We start from the raw sequence: 15051 nt of genomic DNA, 5'->3' as shown, positions 1-15051 counted from the left end.
GGAATTTGGTCCTAGTTGCACAATTTAACAAATTTTGATGGAGAAACTAAAGGAAATATACGCCCAATTGGCTACAGAGGCATTATAAGAGACCATAACGGGAAGCCTTTATTTTTCTTCTTGAGATTGATTGGCATTAACACAAAGAACATGTTAAGTCCCTATAATACTAGTGATTCCCCCATTACTATTGTCATTGTAGCCCTTATTGTTATTGTTGTGCCCTTATATTATTATTGTTATGTCGACTTTGATTATATTGTAACGCCTTAGACTCCTATATATAGAAAGGAGGTTTTGTCTTTTGTATCATCCAAGAATCGTTCATTTGTGTAATGTAAAGGAGGTCTCCCCCTCAAAGAGGCTAATTTTGAAAGCGTTGATCTATCTTTTCTTCTATTTTGTGATCTGGTTGCATAACATTTGGTATCAGAGCTCTGGAATCTAGGGTTTCGCTGCTCCAAACAAGTCATCGTGGAATTTTCACTATAAATTTTTTTTCCGCGACATTTCAGAAGCTAAAAGAAAACCCATTTCAACCAAAATTGCTCTGAACCTCAGGTCTGAATTTAAGATCTTGTCTCACTATAGATTTGGAGATATGATCCAAGGAAGTTAGGGTTTTTGCAAGATCCTGAATTATATCTCAAACAGGTGACCTAGGGAAAATCGTCATAACTTTCTTTTTGAGCATTAGATTAAAATTTCGTAAGAAGTTACATAAAGAGGATGACCTATAGTTTTCTTTGTATTGGTTTCAGGTCCTAAGGTCAAAACAATGACATGTGGCACTTCGTAAGTTTGTTCTACTGAACTAGTCTATAATCAAGTCATCGTGGGAGATTTGGCATAACTCTTCCTTGGAGAATCCAATCTTGATCAGACTTGAGGGGTTAGAAAGAGGACTCAGAGGGATGCTGCAAGACATAATTTTAGACCTTGGAGATCCGAAATTATAGAGATACAACAGATTCAATATCAAGCTCCTAGAGGAAACTCATGATGAAAACAAAAGAAATGTTAATCATGATTTCATAGACTCTAACGTTGGAACAAAGACCCACCACATTCCAAAGATTGATATAAGGAAGTTTGATGGTTGTAACATGGATACTACAGATGGAACAATACTTTGATCTCCATAATGTGAAAAACACACAAAAGGTACGCATTGCAACTTTATATTTGGAACCAAATCAGTTTGTATGGTATCGATGGCTTTGCTCTCATAAACAAATTGTCACTTGGGAAATTTTTACGGAATAAATTGTTGGCATTATGATATAAGTGTTGTCCTTGATGGAAACCCACATAGATGACAGTTTACAGTGCAACAAATTAACAACAAAGGATTACAGATCAGACTCCAGAAATGGTTTAAGAAGTATATTCTAGTTCATTTTGTCCAAGTAGCATATACACACGGGTTAACAAAACAAAAGGAGTGTATACATATACACACACTTTCACAGAAGGAAAAACACATATGGGATGGATAATCAAGGTTTTGGTCTAAGGTATTGGTCCAAGGTATTTGGTCCAAGGCATTGGTCCGAGGTATTTGGTCCAAGGTATTTGGTCCAAGGTATTTGGTCCAAGGTATTGGTCCGAGGTATTTGGTCCAAGGTATTGGTCTGAGGTATTTGGTCTGAGGTATTGGTCCTAAGTGGTTTTGGTCCAAGGTATTGAGGAAGGCCTAAAACTATATACGGAGGAGAAGATCATTAGGCCATGGTGTGCAAGTGAATGGGTTTATGAGGAATACTTCTATCTGAAGTATATGTTATGTTGCAGGGGCTATGATTATGAGATGATCTGAAATATTTTGTGCACCTTGGATACAATGTTAGATCAGGATCATAAGAGCTGAAATGACTTATCATTTCATGATCTGATGTTGATTGGGTTATATCTGAATACTAACGCATGTTTTAATATGTAAATGTTATAATTTGGGTATGACAAAATTTTGGAATAGTTGTGAAGTTTTAAGTTAGTATTTTCATATTTGTACGTTGATTCGCTTTGATAAAAGCATGTATACACGCTGGTTTGGCACATCGAAGTAGCGTATACATTATGAAGTATGATGTTTGAAGTTGCATTTGGTTCTGGTTGTTGATGCAGAGTTATGGGTTCTTCTCTATGTTCTGGTGACAATGTTTTGAATGTTCAAATTGATTGATTGTGATTTGCTTCAGTGATGATGGGTTTTCAGTGATTGGTTGTATTGCAGTGGTGATTGATTTTGAGCTTCAATGTTGTTGATGGGTCCAGTCTGAAAATTTATGAAATGTAGTCCCTGGAGGAAGAGAGAAGGTCGTAGCCTTCTGTAGGTCGACACCTACGTACTAGTAAACATATGGGCCAGTACAAGAGCCAGGGGGTTGGAGCTCCCTTCTGGCAGCAGCTAGAAAATGAGTGAAGGTTGGAGCCTTCTGTAGGCTGGCGCCTACGTACTAGTAAATAGATTGGCTAGTACAAGAGCTAGGGGGTTGTAGCTCCCTTCTAGTAGAAGCTAGAGAATGAGAGAAGGTTGTAGCCTTCTGCAGATGGTTGCCTGCGTACTGGTATGAGTCTGCACTAGTACAAGATTGTAAACAGGTTTTTCTTATATTAAAAGAAGACAACAACAGGTGTTTTTTGTCCCGCATTGGGTTTCCACCTTAAAACTTGGTGTTCATGTATGTTGCTTATGTGTGATGGTTTATTTTGTTATTACTACACATGGTTACTGTTTATATGGTTAATGAAGTATTGATGCACTGATTAAATATCAACATATTATGAATTAACTGAATCACGAGTTTGTTGGATATACGTTGGTTTCTTTAAAGATAGTTGTGTGTACATGCGAGTTACCTTCATTGAAGTAGCATATATAAATCTGAGTATGAAATGAAAAATTTATTGATTTGATAATACTGATTCACCCCCCCTCTTAGTATTATCTATAAGGATACAAAAAGCAACACATTTTTTAGCCAATTGATAAATCTCAAACAAAAGGGTTCAATAATGGAGCACATTGAGGACTTCCAAAATTGAATATAAGGGTAAAAGATATTCCACAGGAGCATAGGATTGATGTGTTCATAGGGACTATAAAGGATAAAATCCAACATGAGGTTTGCCTTTGGGAACCTAATTCATTGCAGAAGGCGTTCAGATTGGAAAGAAAAATGGAAAGAAAAATTATGGCAATAAGGAAGCCTAACACTCACAACTATAAAGATGGAAGTGTTGTTTCTCCTAGCCTTCCACAACCTACAAGGTTGACACCACAACAATTGGAAGAAAAAAGAGTAAAAGGGCTTTGTTACAGTTGTGATAGCAAATAAACTAAAGGTCATAATTGCGCTGAGAAGAAATTATTTTAACTAGATTGTGAAGAGGAGGAAGAAAAGGAACAGGAAACATCAAAAGAAGAGGATATACACTAGGGACAAACCATAGAGAGAGAATAAATGAATCTGACCATATCTTGTAATGCATTGGCTAGAATTACCACTCCTCAAACTATCAAGATAGAAGGACATAACAAGAACAAAAAGGTAATAGTGTTGATTGATTCGGGTAGTACCCATAATTTTATTCATTGTAAGATAGCCAAGGAATTGAATTTCTTCTTATATCCAACAATAGAGTGTCAAGTGAAGGTTGCAAGTGGAGGAACCATAAATTGCTCTGGAAAGTGCCATAATATCAAGCTATCCATGGGAGAATATGTATTGAATATCCCAATGCTTTCCATTCCAATGGGTGGTGTTGATGTTGTACAAGGAGTCCAATGGCTACAATCCTTGTGTACAATAGCTTTTAATTTTCAAGAAATTTTAATGAAATTTTCTTCGGAAGGAAAGGAAGTTGAATTAAGGGGTATCACAGGGAAACCGGGAAAGATAATCAGCGCTAATGGAATGAAAAAGCTTCTAAAGAAAGAACAATGAGGCGTAATTTCACAATTATGTTCTATAGGTTAGAAATCATCTATTTCTCCAAATCTCCAAAAAGTCTTGGACAATCATTCCAAGGTATTTAAGACTCCCAAAGGCCTCCCACCTATTCGTGATCATGATCATGCTATTCATTTGATTCCAGGAAGTGTTCCTCCAAACATCAAGCCTTACATATATTCCTATGCCCAAAAGAGTGAAATTGAACGTATGATTGCAGAAATGCTAGAGGCTGGTATAATTCAACCTAGTCAAAGTTCTTTCATTCACAAGAAGGATGGGTCATGGCACATGTGTTCTAATTATAGGGAGCTCAACAAGCTCACTATTAAAGATAAATTTCTCATTCCTGTCATTGATGAATTATTGGATGAATTGCATGGATCAATTTACTTCACCAAGTTGAATCTTCATTGAGGATATCATCAAATCAGAATGAAGACTGAAGACATTTCGAAAGAAACATTTAGAACTCATGAGGGTCATTATGAATTTTTGGTCATGCCTTTTGGCCTTACCGATGCACCTTCTACATTTCAAGGTTTGGTGAATTCCATTTTCAAACCCTTCCTTAGAAAATTTATGTTAGTATTTTTTGATCATATACTAATCTACGACAAGTCTTGGAAGGATCATGTTTAACACATTGACAGGGTGCTCAAACTATTGGAGGAGAAACAATTATATGAAAAAAACTCCAAATGTTTCTTTGGAGTATAAGAGGTGGAATATTTGGGTATTATTGTATCTCATGAAGGTGTTAAGGTAGACCGTAGCAAAATTAAAGCCATTAAGGAATGGAAAATCCCCACATCCATAAAGCATCTACGAGGATTTCTCAGGTTGACATGGTATTATCGCAAGTTTGTTAAGAATTATGGGAGAATAGCAGCACCTCTAACAACGTTATTGAAGAAAGATGCATTTTCATGGACTCCAGAAGCAACGAAAGCCTTTGAGCATCTTAAAGAGGCAATGTGCCAAGCACCAGTCTTAGCTACGCCAGACTTCACAAAACCTTTATTATGGAATGTGATGCCTCAGGAAATGGAATTGGTGTTGTTTTAATGCAAGAAGAAAGACCCATTGCTTTCGAAAGTCTTCCAATCAAAAGAAAGTATTTACACAAAGCTATTTATGAGAAGGAAATGTTGGCAATACTACATGCACTTAAGAAATGGCGACCCTACCTAATGGGAAGACTCTTCAAGGTAAAAATGGATCATGATAGTCTTAAATACTTTTTAGAACAAAGATTATCTTCAGAAGAGCAACAAAAATGGGTCACAAAGATGTTGGGTTATGACTTTGAAATCATCTACAAAAAAGGGAAGCAAAATGTTGTGGCAGATGCACTCTCAAGAAAGGATGAGGATGTGCATGCATTGCTTTGCGCCATTTCTATTATCCAACCAGATTGGATAAAAAAAGCAAGGGATGAATGGAAGAATGACAAATAAGTGTGGGCACTTATTCAAAAGTTACAACAAGATCCCAGTACATATGATACATTTAGCTGGAAAAATGATTCGTTATGGTACAAAGATCGCTTATACCTATGTAAGAATTCCCAACTCAAACAAAAATTCTAATGGAATTTCACACCTCTCCCTTAGGAGGGCACTCAGGATTTTTAAAAACTTACCACAGGGTTAAGAAGGAATTTTTTTGGGATGGCCTTAAATCGGGTATTCAAAAGTTTGTGACGGAATGTTTGGTTTGCCAACAAAATAAAGTTGAAACAATTAAGACCCTAGGTCTATTACAACCTTTATCCATTCCAAGCCAATGTTGGGAGGAGGTTTTACTGGATTTTATCACAAGTTTACCCAAGTCCGAAGGAAAGAGTGTCATCATGGTGGTAGTTGACAAACTTACCAAGTATGCACACTTTTGTGCACTATCGCATCCATTTCAAGCAAGTACAGTTTCTACTCCATTTATGGAAACAATTCAAAAGATACATGGAAATGAAAAGATTATTATAAGCGACAAAGATCCCATTTTCACTAGAAATTTTTGGACAAAATTATTTTCTTGTCTTGGTACTCAGTTAGCTCATAGCTCATCTTATCATCCTCAATCTGATGGGAAAACTGAGATAGTAAACCAATGTTTGGAAGGATATCTTCATTGCTTTGTATCTGATAAACATACACAATGGGTCAAATGGTTTCCTCTTACTGAATGGTGGTATAATAGCTCCTTCCATACTACAACAAAAATGACCCCATTTATGGCACTTTATGGATATCATCCATCGTCCATCACATCATATTTAAGAGAAAATTCTAAGGTTCAAGCAGTGGAAGATCACATTGAGCATCAACAACAGGTTCCCCAACTCTTAAAGGATAACCTCACTTTGGCGCAGAATAGAATGAAACAACAGGCATATCAACATCACAGTGAAAGAAGTTTTGATGTAGATGACTGGGTATTCCTACGGCTACAACCATATAAACAAATATCCCTCAAGCAAGATAAGAAGGATAATAAATTATCACCAAAGTATTATGGTTCGTATAAGGCATTACAAAAGATTGGTGCTATGGCATACAAATTGGAGCTTCCTGCAGCTTCCCGAGTGCACCCAACTTTCCATGTTTCATGCTTAAAGAAGGTTATAGGTGACAAACTCCCAGTTCAAACAATATTTCCAGAACTTAACGAGGAATGAAAAATCATATTGGAACCTGAAGCAATCATAGAAACAAGAACTCGACATCTATGAAATCAATTCGGAGTATCTCATCAAGTGGAAGAACTTACTCGTTGAATATTCCACATGGGAGGGTGAGAATTTTATACAGAAGCATCCAAAACTACTCAAGCATTGAGGACAACACTTTTTTGAAGGAGAGGGGCATGTTAGGTCCCTATAATACTAGTAATTCCCCCATTACTATTGTCATTGTAGACCTTATTGTTATGGTTATGCCCCTATTGTCCCCATATTGCTATTATTGTGCCCCATAAAAGCCCACTATTGTTATTGTTGTGCCCTTATATTATTGTTGTTATGTCAGCTTTGATTATATTGTAACCCCTTAGACTCTTATATATAGAAAGGAGGTTTTGTCATTTGTATCATTCAAGAATTGTTCATTTGTGTAATGTAAAGTAGGTTTCCTCCTCGAAGAGGCTGATTTTGAAGGCTTTACTCTATCTTTTATTCTATTTTGTGAGCTGGTTGCATAACATAACACAACAATGCTCTCAACATTAAGGATTGATTTCGAATTTGTTAAAAATCAGGGGTACCAAAGCCTATATATAGAAGGAGACTCCTAAATCACGGGTACAAGCAAGCTCCCACCTACACAAAGTCTCGAGATGTCAGAGACTAGAATCCATGCTGGAACAGGAGTATAATCTAGTGATCGGCACTAGGGATTTAATATTGATTCATATAAGATGAATAGGGAACATGGTGCAAATGTATTGGTAAATTTTGGATGCATGGAAGCATCGTCAACCTTAGCCATGGAATGGGATAGTTGGCCAATGTCCCCTGCAAAAGAAACTTGTTATAAATTGAGACGAGAGCAGGTCAGGTCAAGATGTCACTGCCCCATCTGACCAATAGGTAGGGACATGGAAACACACCCCTTGTAGCTAGAAAATACAATACCTTAATGAATCCTTGGAGCAGGAGCCAACAAAAAAGTTCCTAGTAAAATCACTTAAGCAGATCAACGTGGGAGCAAAGAAATTTTTAGGTGCCAAGCATGCAAGTTTTAATGGAGGGGGATGGAGCAAGGATCATGTGTATCGTCATGATGGAAAAAACCAGTAAAGAAACCTGCTATGAGTTGTTTGATGCACTTGATGAGAGCCTTTGGGCTAATAGAGTGAGGAGAGAATAATGAAGGAGGGGTGACAAGAGTAATTACAGAGACAAGGAAAACATATATTGTAGCATGGGAAAATTCAATTAGGCTCACATAAGCGCTTTAATTGGCGCTACTCCATCCAGATAGAGGATAAATCTAAAAGCTACAATAAGGGATAATCAAATTTCCAATCTTTTTGATGGGCAATGAGACCTCCCTCAGGTGATAAGCACATACAGAAAAGGCTAGATAGTCTATATGAGGAATGGTTATATATTAGCTCAAAAAGCTCTTTGAGGAAAACTAGTTTAGAAATTGGAGTCTCCATGGCGATGGATTCAATAAGGTGATGAAGTCTAGAACTGGGTTTGATTGAGGGATATTAAATACTCTAGATGACTACCTGACGTGGGGCACCTAGGTAATTATTCTCCCCATGATAGTTGCTCTTTTCTTTTTAGTCCTATAATCAACTTTCCAAAAAGTTTATATTTAGAATTCCAATATCTCTACCACATTCGCTTTGGGAGAATTGGGTCCCCATGCTATTGTGGATTGGTCTTGTAATTGGGTGAGTGGAAGCATAAGGCAAGGAAAGGGAGCTTGGGAAATTTTTTGGGTGGTGGAGGTAGGTATTGGCACTCTCCATACTCTAAGGTGGCTATTTATCAAATTGGATTTTCCACCTTTGGTAAACCTAATATGAATCTCAAGGCCATTCATAGGAAACAAGACTCATTACCTGCTTCCTCAGAGTCTAGTTCGGTTAAGGTCCTATCTTGGATAATATACTAACAAATAATAAGGGGTGGTGGGTGACCTCTCTTGTGGAGAGTTGGAGTTTCAATATGAAGGGATAAGAGTCCAAGTTAGAGCACAAGGCTATACATAGAGGTGGGGGAGTGGGAACAAACTTTTGCGAGGGACACACCATCAAATTTGCTTTAACAATCAACATTACTTAGCCTTTTCTGAATATTTCTGAACAATAAGCCAGGGACATGGACTAGATTGATATCATGCCACGAGAGTGAGGCATATCGAGATGGAGTGTAGCATATTATGAAGCCCAAGCTAGCAGGGGAAACTCTCGGATCACCAGAAGTTCATCAAAGGATCATGGAGCGCCCAGCGATATACCCAAAAAACACGGGCCTGGCAGAAAATCGGCTAAACAGCAGAGAGAAGAAAGTGCACATAAAGATATTGCTATGGGATCTCAGACTCCTATAGAATCCTTCATTCTTGGACATTCGGATAAAGAAAACAATAACAAAGGCAAAGAGAGGCGAGCACCTCTCCATGCTACCGGTAAATCATGATGAAAATGCTATCCTGGAACAATAGGGGATTAGGGCACCCCTCCAAGATAGCAGCCCTTAAGGAATTAATCCAAAGTGAAAAACCTAAAATCATCCTTATTCAAGAGACAAAGCAAGATCACTCTGAAATCAACAGCATCATCAATCAGCAAAAGCATTACAACGGTTGTGCCAGTGAAGCAAGAGGAGCCTCGGGTGGCATCCTAACAATGTGGGACAACAGTAAATGGAGCTGCAACTTTGCCAAAATACATCAGAACTGGATCAGTGTTAATCTAGAAAGCAAGGAAAACGGAACAACTGTAAAAATATACAATATCTATTCACCGAATCAATACAGGGAAAAAGAAGTGTGCTGGAACACTTTGGAAACAAATATAGAAGAAGACCAAGACAACAATCTCATTCTTGCAGGGGATTTAAATCTGGTTTTGCATGCCAATGAGAAAAGAGGGGGAAACTTCAGCCCAGACCCATTCAGAAACCGACTTGAGCATATTATGCAGGAGCAAGATTTGGTTGATATAAAACCCAAGAACCGCAGGTACACCTGGAGCAATAGGCAGCTAGGAGCAGGCAATATCATGGAGAGGCTTGACCGGTTCCTCATTAATATTGCATATCTGTCCTCCTTCTCTACCGGCCAGTCAAACATCCTCAACATCTCCGCCTCGGATCATTATCCAATAACGCTCACTTTGCACAGTCATTGCCAGCTTGGACCTCTTCCTTTCAAATATTGTTCCCTCTGGAATCGAATCCCTGCAGCTAGAGACGCGGTGTGGCAGGCTTGGACCCAGCATGTGGAAGGCTCCCCGACATATATATGGGAAACAAAATTGAAGCAAACTAGACAGGCTCTTAAAACCTGGGCAAAGACTAATTACCAGGAGCCCGAGTTGATTAAAAAGGACATCAAGAAAAATCTTGAGGAAGTGCAACAAAATATTGAAGTTGTTGGACTCTCCTAGCAAGACAAAGAAAATGAGATAAGACTGTACTCCCAGCTGAGACAAACAATAAGGGACGAAGAGACCAAATGGAGGTTAAAGTCAAGACAGTTATGGCTGCACGAGGGAGATAAAAATACATCTTATTTCCATAAGCAGGCTACAGTTAGAAAGACCAGGAACACTGTGAGTACAATTAGAGATAGTGAAGGGAACAGCTACGACACCCAGGACTCCATAAAAGAAGCAGCCACCATCCACTTCAAAAATCTCCTGACAGAGGACAAAAGTGAGGAGGACTACTCAAGCATACTTCAATACATGACTAAAGAAGTCACCCAAGAAACGAACAACAGGCTCACACAAGAAGTAGAAGAAGAAGAAGTCCAAAAAGCAATCTGGAGTCTTCACCCAGACAAAGCTCCAGGACCTGATGGGTTTCCAATTAGTTTTTACAGAGAGTACTGGCAGCTGATCAAAAAAGATCTCCTAAAGATGATACGTTGGGTTCTACGGAAAGGCAAACTGGGGGGATACACCAACTCAACCCATCTAGCCTTAATCCCAAAAGAAAACAGGCCCTCTACCTTCTCAAGATTTCGACCCATATCCTTATGCAATTCAGCATACAAAATAATTACAAAAATTCTGTCAACAAGGCTCAAGCCTCTTCTCTCCTCTTTGATCTCAGAAAACCAAGGAGGCTTTCTGCCCAATAGACACATCTCTGATTCCATCCTTCTCGTGCAAGAGGCCATACATTCAAGCATAAGTCGAAAGGAGAAAGGATTTGTCCTAAAGCTAGATCTTGCCAATGCCTTTGATAGGGTTAGACACTCCTTTCTGTTTGCAGTGCTTCATAAAATGGGATTTAACTTCTCCTTCATTAATATGATCAAAGCCTGCATTTCGAATCCTTGGATCTCCCCTCTGATCAATGGTAGACCTTGTGTTGCTTTCCAATCCTCTTGAGGCCTTAGACAAGGCTGCCCCCTGTCCCCTTACTTATTTATTCTCATGGCTGAGTCTCTTAGCAAAGCCTTGGATTACAACCGAAGAATTGGTCTAATCACTGGCATCAAATTTGAGCAAGGTACAAAGAACATCAATCACTCCCAATTTGCAGATGATACCCTCTTGATGGGAGGAGCGTCCATCACTATTGCAAGGCGCTTCAAAAAGATACTAGATCAATTCATGGATTATTCAGGAGGGAAAGTTAATCAGGTAAAAAGTTGCATCTATGGATGGAACGCAACAACTCAAACCATCCACAGCATTGCAAACACTCTAGGAGTCTCATACAAGCTAAACTGGAGCCACTTCACATACCTAGGGATGCCGGTGAGTATGGGACCTCTGAAAGCCGATACATGGAATGAAATCCTTGACAAAATAAAGAGAAAAATCCAACAATGGGGATCTATGTGGCTGAACCCAGCAGGACGCCTTGTACTTCTAAAATCTGGTCTGGCCTCTCTGCCCATTTATCGCTTTTCTTTGTACCAAGCTCCAATGGCCTTCCATCAAAAAATGGAAAGAGCTCTTAGACACTTTCTCTGGCAAGGAGGAAAAACGGAGAAAAAAAAGTTCAATCTGGTTAGCTGGAAGAATGTCATTCAGCCTCATGAGAAAGGAGGGCTTGGAATAAGATCTCCAAAACTGCTGAACTTAGCCCTTGGAGCTAAAATAATTTGGAGACTGATTTCAGGGGCCACAGCATGGTGGAAGACGGTCCTAGAGGCCAAGTATCTGAACAGCACAAGGCATCAACTCTTGGACACCAATATTCCCAATAGAGACAGCACAAAAATCTGGAAGCTCTGCAAGAAAGTCATACCCTTTATGTCCCAAAACATATCAAAGGTCCCAGGAGGGGGGAGCAGCATTAATTTTTCCACTGACAGAATATTAGGACAGCAACCTATGGGATCAAACATAGAGGCAACTCCTGCCATAAGTTGGCTTAATGACAGAGGTATATGGTGCTTAGCTCAAATAACGCATTGGGGAAATCATTCTCAAGCTTGGGCAGGTTGGAAACTACCGGATTACCCTAGAGAGCTAGAAACAAGCGTCGTAGCTTTAAAGAACCTTCTGCACAGTAAAGCTCCGACCCAAAGAGGCAAGCAAGATGGCTATCGCTGGGACCCCACGGGAACTCAATACACAGCCAAGGCAGGGTATCAACATCTTTGCGACAACACTTTCCCACAGGCCATATGGAGTCAATGGAAATTGGTTTGGAGAGCTGAAGCTCCCCCTAAAGTCAAATTCTTCTTCTGGCTTCTCCTGAAAGGGAAGATTCTAACAGCAGAAAACTTAAAAAAAAGGGGCATTATGGGACCGTCCAGGTGCCCAAACTGCTGTCAAGCAGAAGAAACAATACAACACCTGTTCATAGATTGCCAGGTAGCAGATGATTGCTGGAGACAGATGGCCTCAATCGGGGAAGTCACATGGGAACCAAAGGCAACCATTGCAGAAACTGTCTACAATTGGAGGAAAAATTGTCCATGGAAAGAAAAGAAGAGCAAATTAACGCAAAGGATATGGAATACTATACCTTTAACCCTTGTTTGGCGCATCTGGCTGGCAAGAAACAGAAAGGTATTTCAAGACAAAGGATGCAATACTAGAGTCATGTGTCACAAAGCTAAGAATTTAGCGGTGGAAGCAATTATAGTCCACACTCAAGGCAAGATCGAGGCCACCAATTACAACGTTGAAGAAAGAAATTTGATCAACTATGTACAAGGAAACAAAACCAGCATCCAGGCACCAAGGCAAGGAAATCTACAATCGAAGGAGACAAGCAGCGTTTGGAAACTGAGGCTCAAGGAAGAGGAATTCGCACTCTGGCTGAGCAATTGCAATAGGTTCTACATGTTCTTTGACGGTGCCTCAAAATCAAATCCCGACCTAGCAGGTGCAGGGGGTCTTATCTGCAATGCCAATGGCGAGACTATTCTTCATTTTGAATGGGGGTTGGGAGAACTATCCAATAACAGGGCAGAGGGATTGGCTTTGTACCAAGGACTCACCCAACTGATCAAGATAGGAATTAAGAAGGTGATAGTCTTCGGCGATTCAGCAATCATCATCAGACTCATGGTGCAAAGGCAGAGCACGCCAAACACCCTACTGCAGCAAATCAACTGTAGGAACCAGATCCTTCACGACTTGCTGGAGGAGGTCCGATATTACCATATATTACGTGGACTAAATAAAGATGCTGACAAGTACGCCAACAAGGCCTGTGAACGTTCCAAAGGCAACCTTAGCTGTAATAACATCTCATCCTTCCAACCGTTACCATGAGAACTACGCAGCTAGTCAACGTTAGGGGAACCGTAATCAACAGAATCCATGACTGCAGGCAAATCAACAGCGCAGGGGACAACACAGGTAAGGTAGAAAGGACTTGTATCAGAATCCAGATTAGGAAATCTACTCAGAGCATGGGAATCAGACATCACGCAGAAGGAAATCGTCCTAACCATCAGATCCTAGATCCTGGCCAAGATATGCGTTGGAAGGTGCGGTGGACCATTGGGAAGCGCAGACCTTCCTCCCATCACAGCATACCGAAAAAGTCTTTATATGCCCCTGGTGTCCAGACTCATCTTCCCACAGGAGAAATTTGTATTCACAGTCTCAAGAGTGGAATAGCTGCTGCTCCTCTCCAAGCTGTTTGCGATAGTCTCTTCAAGCTCGAGGTTATACCCTCAAGTGGCTTCTGCATTTTCAAGAGCGGTGCTGCCACTGCGCGAAAGGAGGCTCTCACCAGTAGTAAGAAAAGTCCTCAGAGGCACCGAGATAAGACGCTGATTAGCGCCTACAATTATTTTCCAGACCCAATGGAGCGTCTAGAACAGTGCTTTCATTGCAGGGACTTACAAGCAGAAATCGAAGAGGTGCGTGCACAACAGCAAGCCCTGGAGGATCAAGTGCGTAGTCTGGAAGCTAGGCTTGAAGAACAATGCAGAATTCTCCATGAGAAATATAGGGCTGAGATGAATCTCTTCTTGCATAGAGTTCATTCCCTACATGAACAGTTTAGCAGTTTGAGTAACAGACACAGCCATGCTGAAGAAAAGATATCCATCCTCAAGTTTATGATGGATAAAAAATTCAAAGACGCATCATCCTCTTCTAGTGCAAAGCAGAACGAACCAGACATGGACCCAGAAGGGTCTACTGCAAGGAAGATCAGTCATATAGACATAGATTAGTCATGGTTTGTAGATGTAAATTTTGGGGCTTGCAGTTTGTAAGAATCTACAGTAGTATAAGCAGTCTTAGGGGCAGTAAAACAAAAGTAAGAATCAAGGAAAGTAACTTTTTTGTAATTCCTTGGATTCAGAATGCTCAGGAAGCATCTTATGTATGGCAAACTGCCTTCTTTTTTTTCAGATTAATATATAGCAACCGAACTTTGTCTAAAAAAAAAGAAAAAGAACCAAAGTAGATCCATCTTAACTAAGGATTTACAAAACATTGAGAAATATCAAATCTCTCTGGAAGTGCAAGCTTTTCCTCAAGTTTTGCACTCAAAAAGAAGTTTGCATTTTGAGAGATTTGATCGTTTTGGATGCTTGGTAGATCCGAAGTTAAGATGAATCTATATTGGTTTGCATACACTACAACATTTCCCCATATTAGTCTCTATCCCAATATAAACATATATAATCTTCAAAACAAATTTTTATTGAGTCGATATTTGAATGTTTACACTCGCGTATCCTAAACTTTTATCAAAAGTGACATTAAAACATTTACACTCATTTATAAACACTAAATTTACACTCAGCTTAAATTTAGGGAAGCCCTCGAGATTGAAAAAAGCCAAGCAATCTCAATAGAGATGACGGTTGGAAGATTAGTAGTTGCTGGATCCCTGCCCTCTCTTCCTAGTAGTTTCTTCCCCTCCCTCTATTAATGACTTGTTCTAGAATTCTATAATTTTCCCCTTATTATCCTTCAA

Source organism: Pinus tabuliformis, chromosome 8, assembly GCF_031772625.1.
Source record: "Pinus tabuliformis cultivar Carrire ecotype Pingquan chromosome 8, CPIR1, whole genome shotgun sequence".
Classification (NCBI taxonomy): domain Eukaryota; kingdom Viridiplantae; phylum Streptophyta; class Pinopsida; order Pinales; family Pinaceae; genus Pinus; species Pinus tabuliformis.
This window is presented reverse-complemented; position numbering follows the sequence as displayed.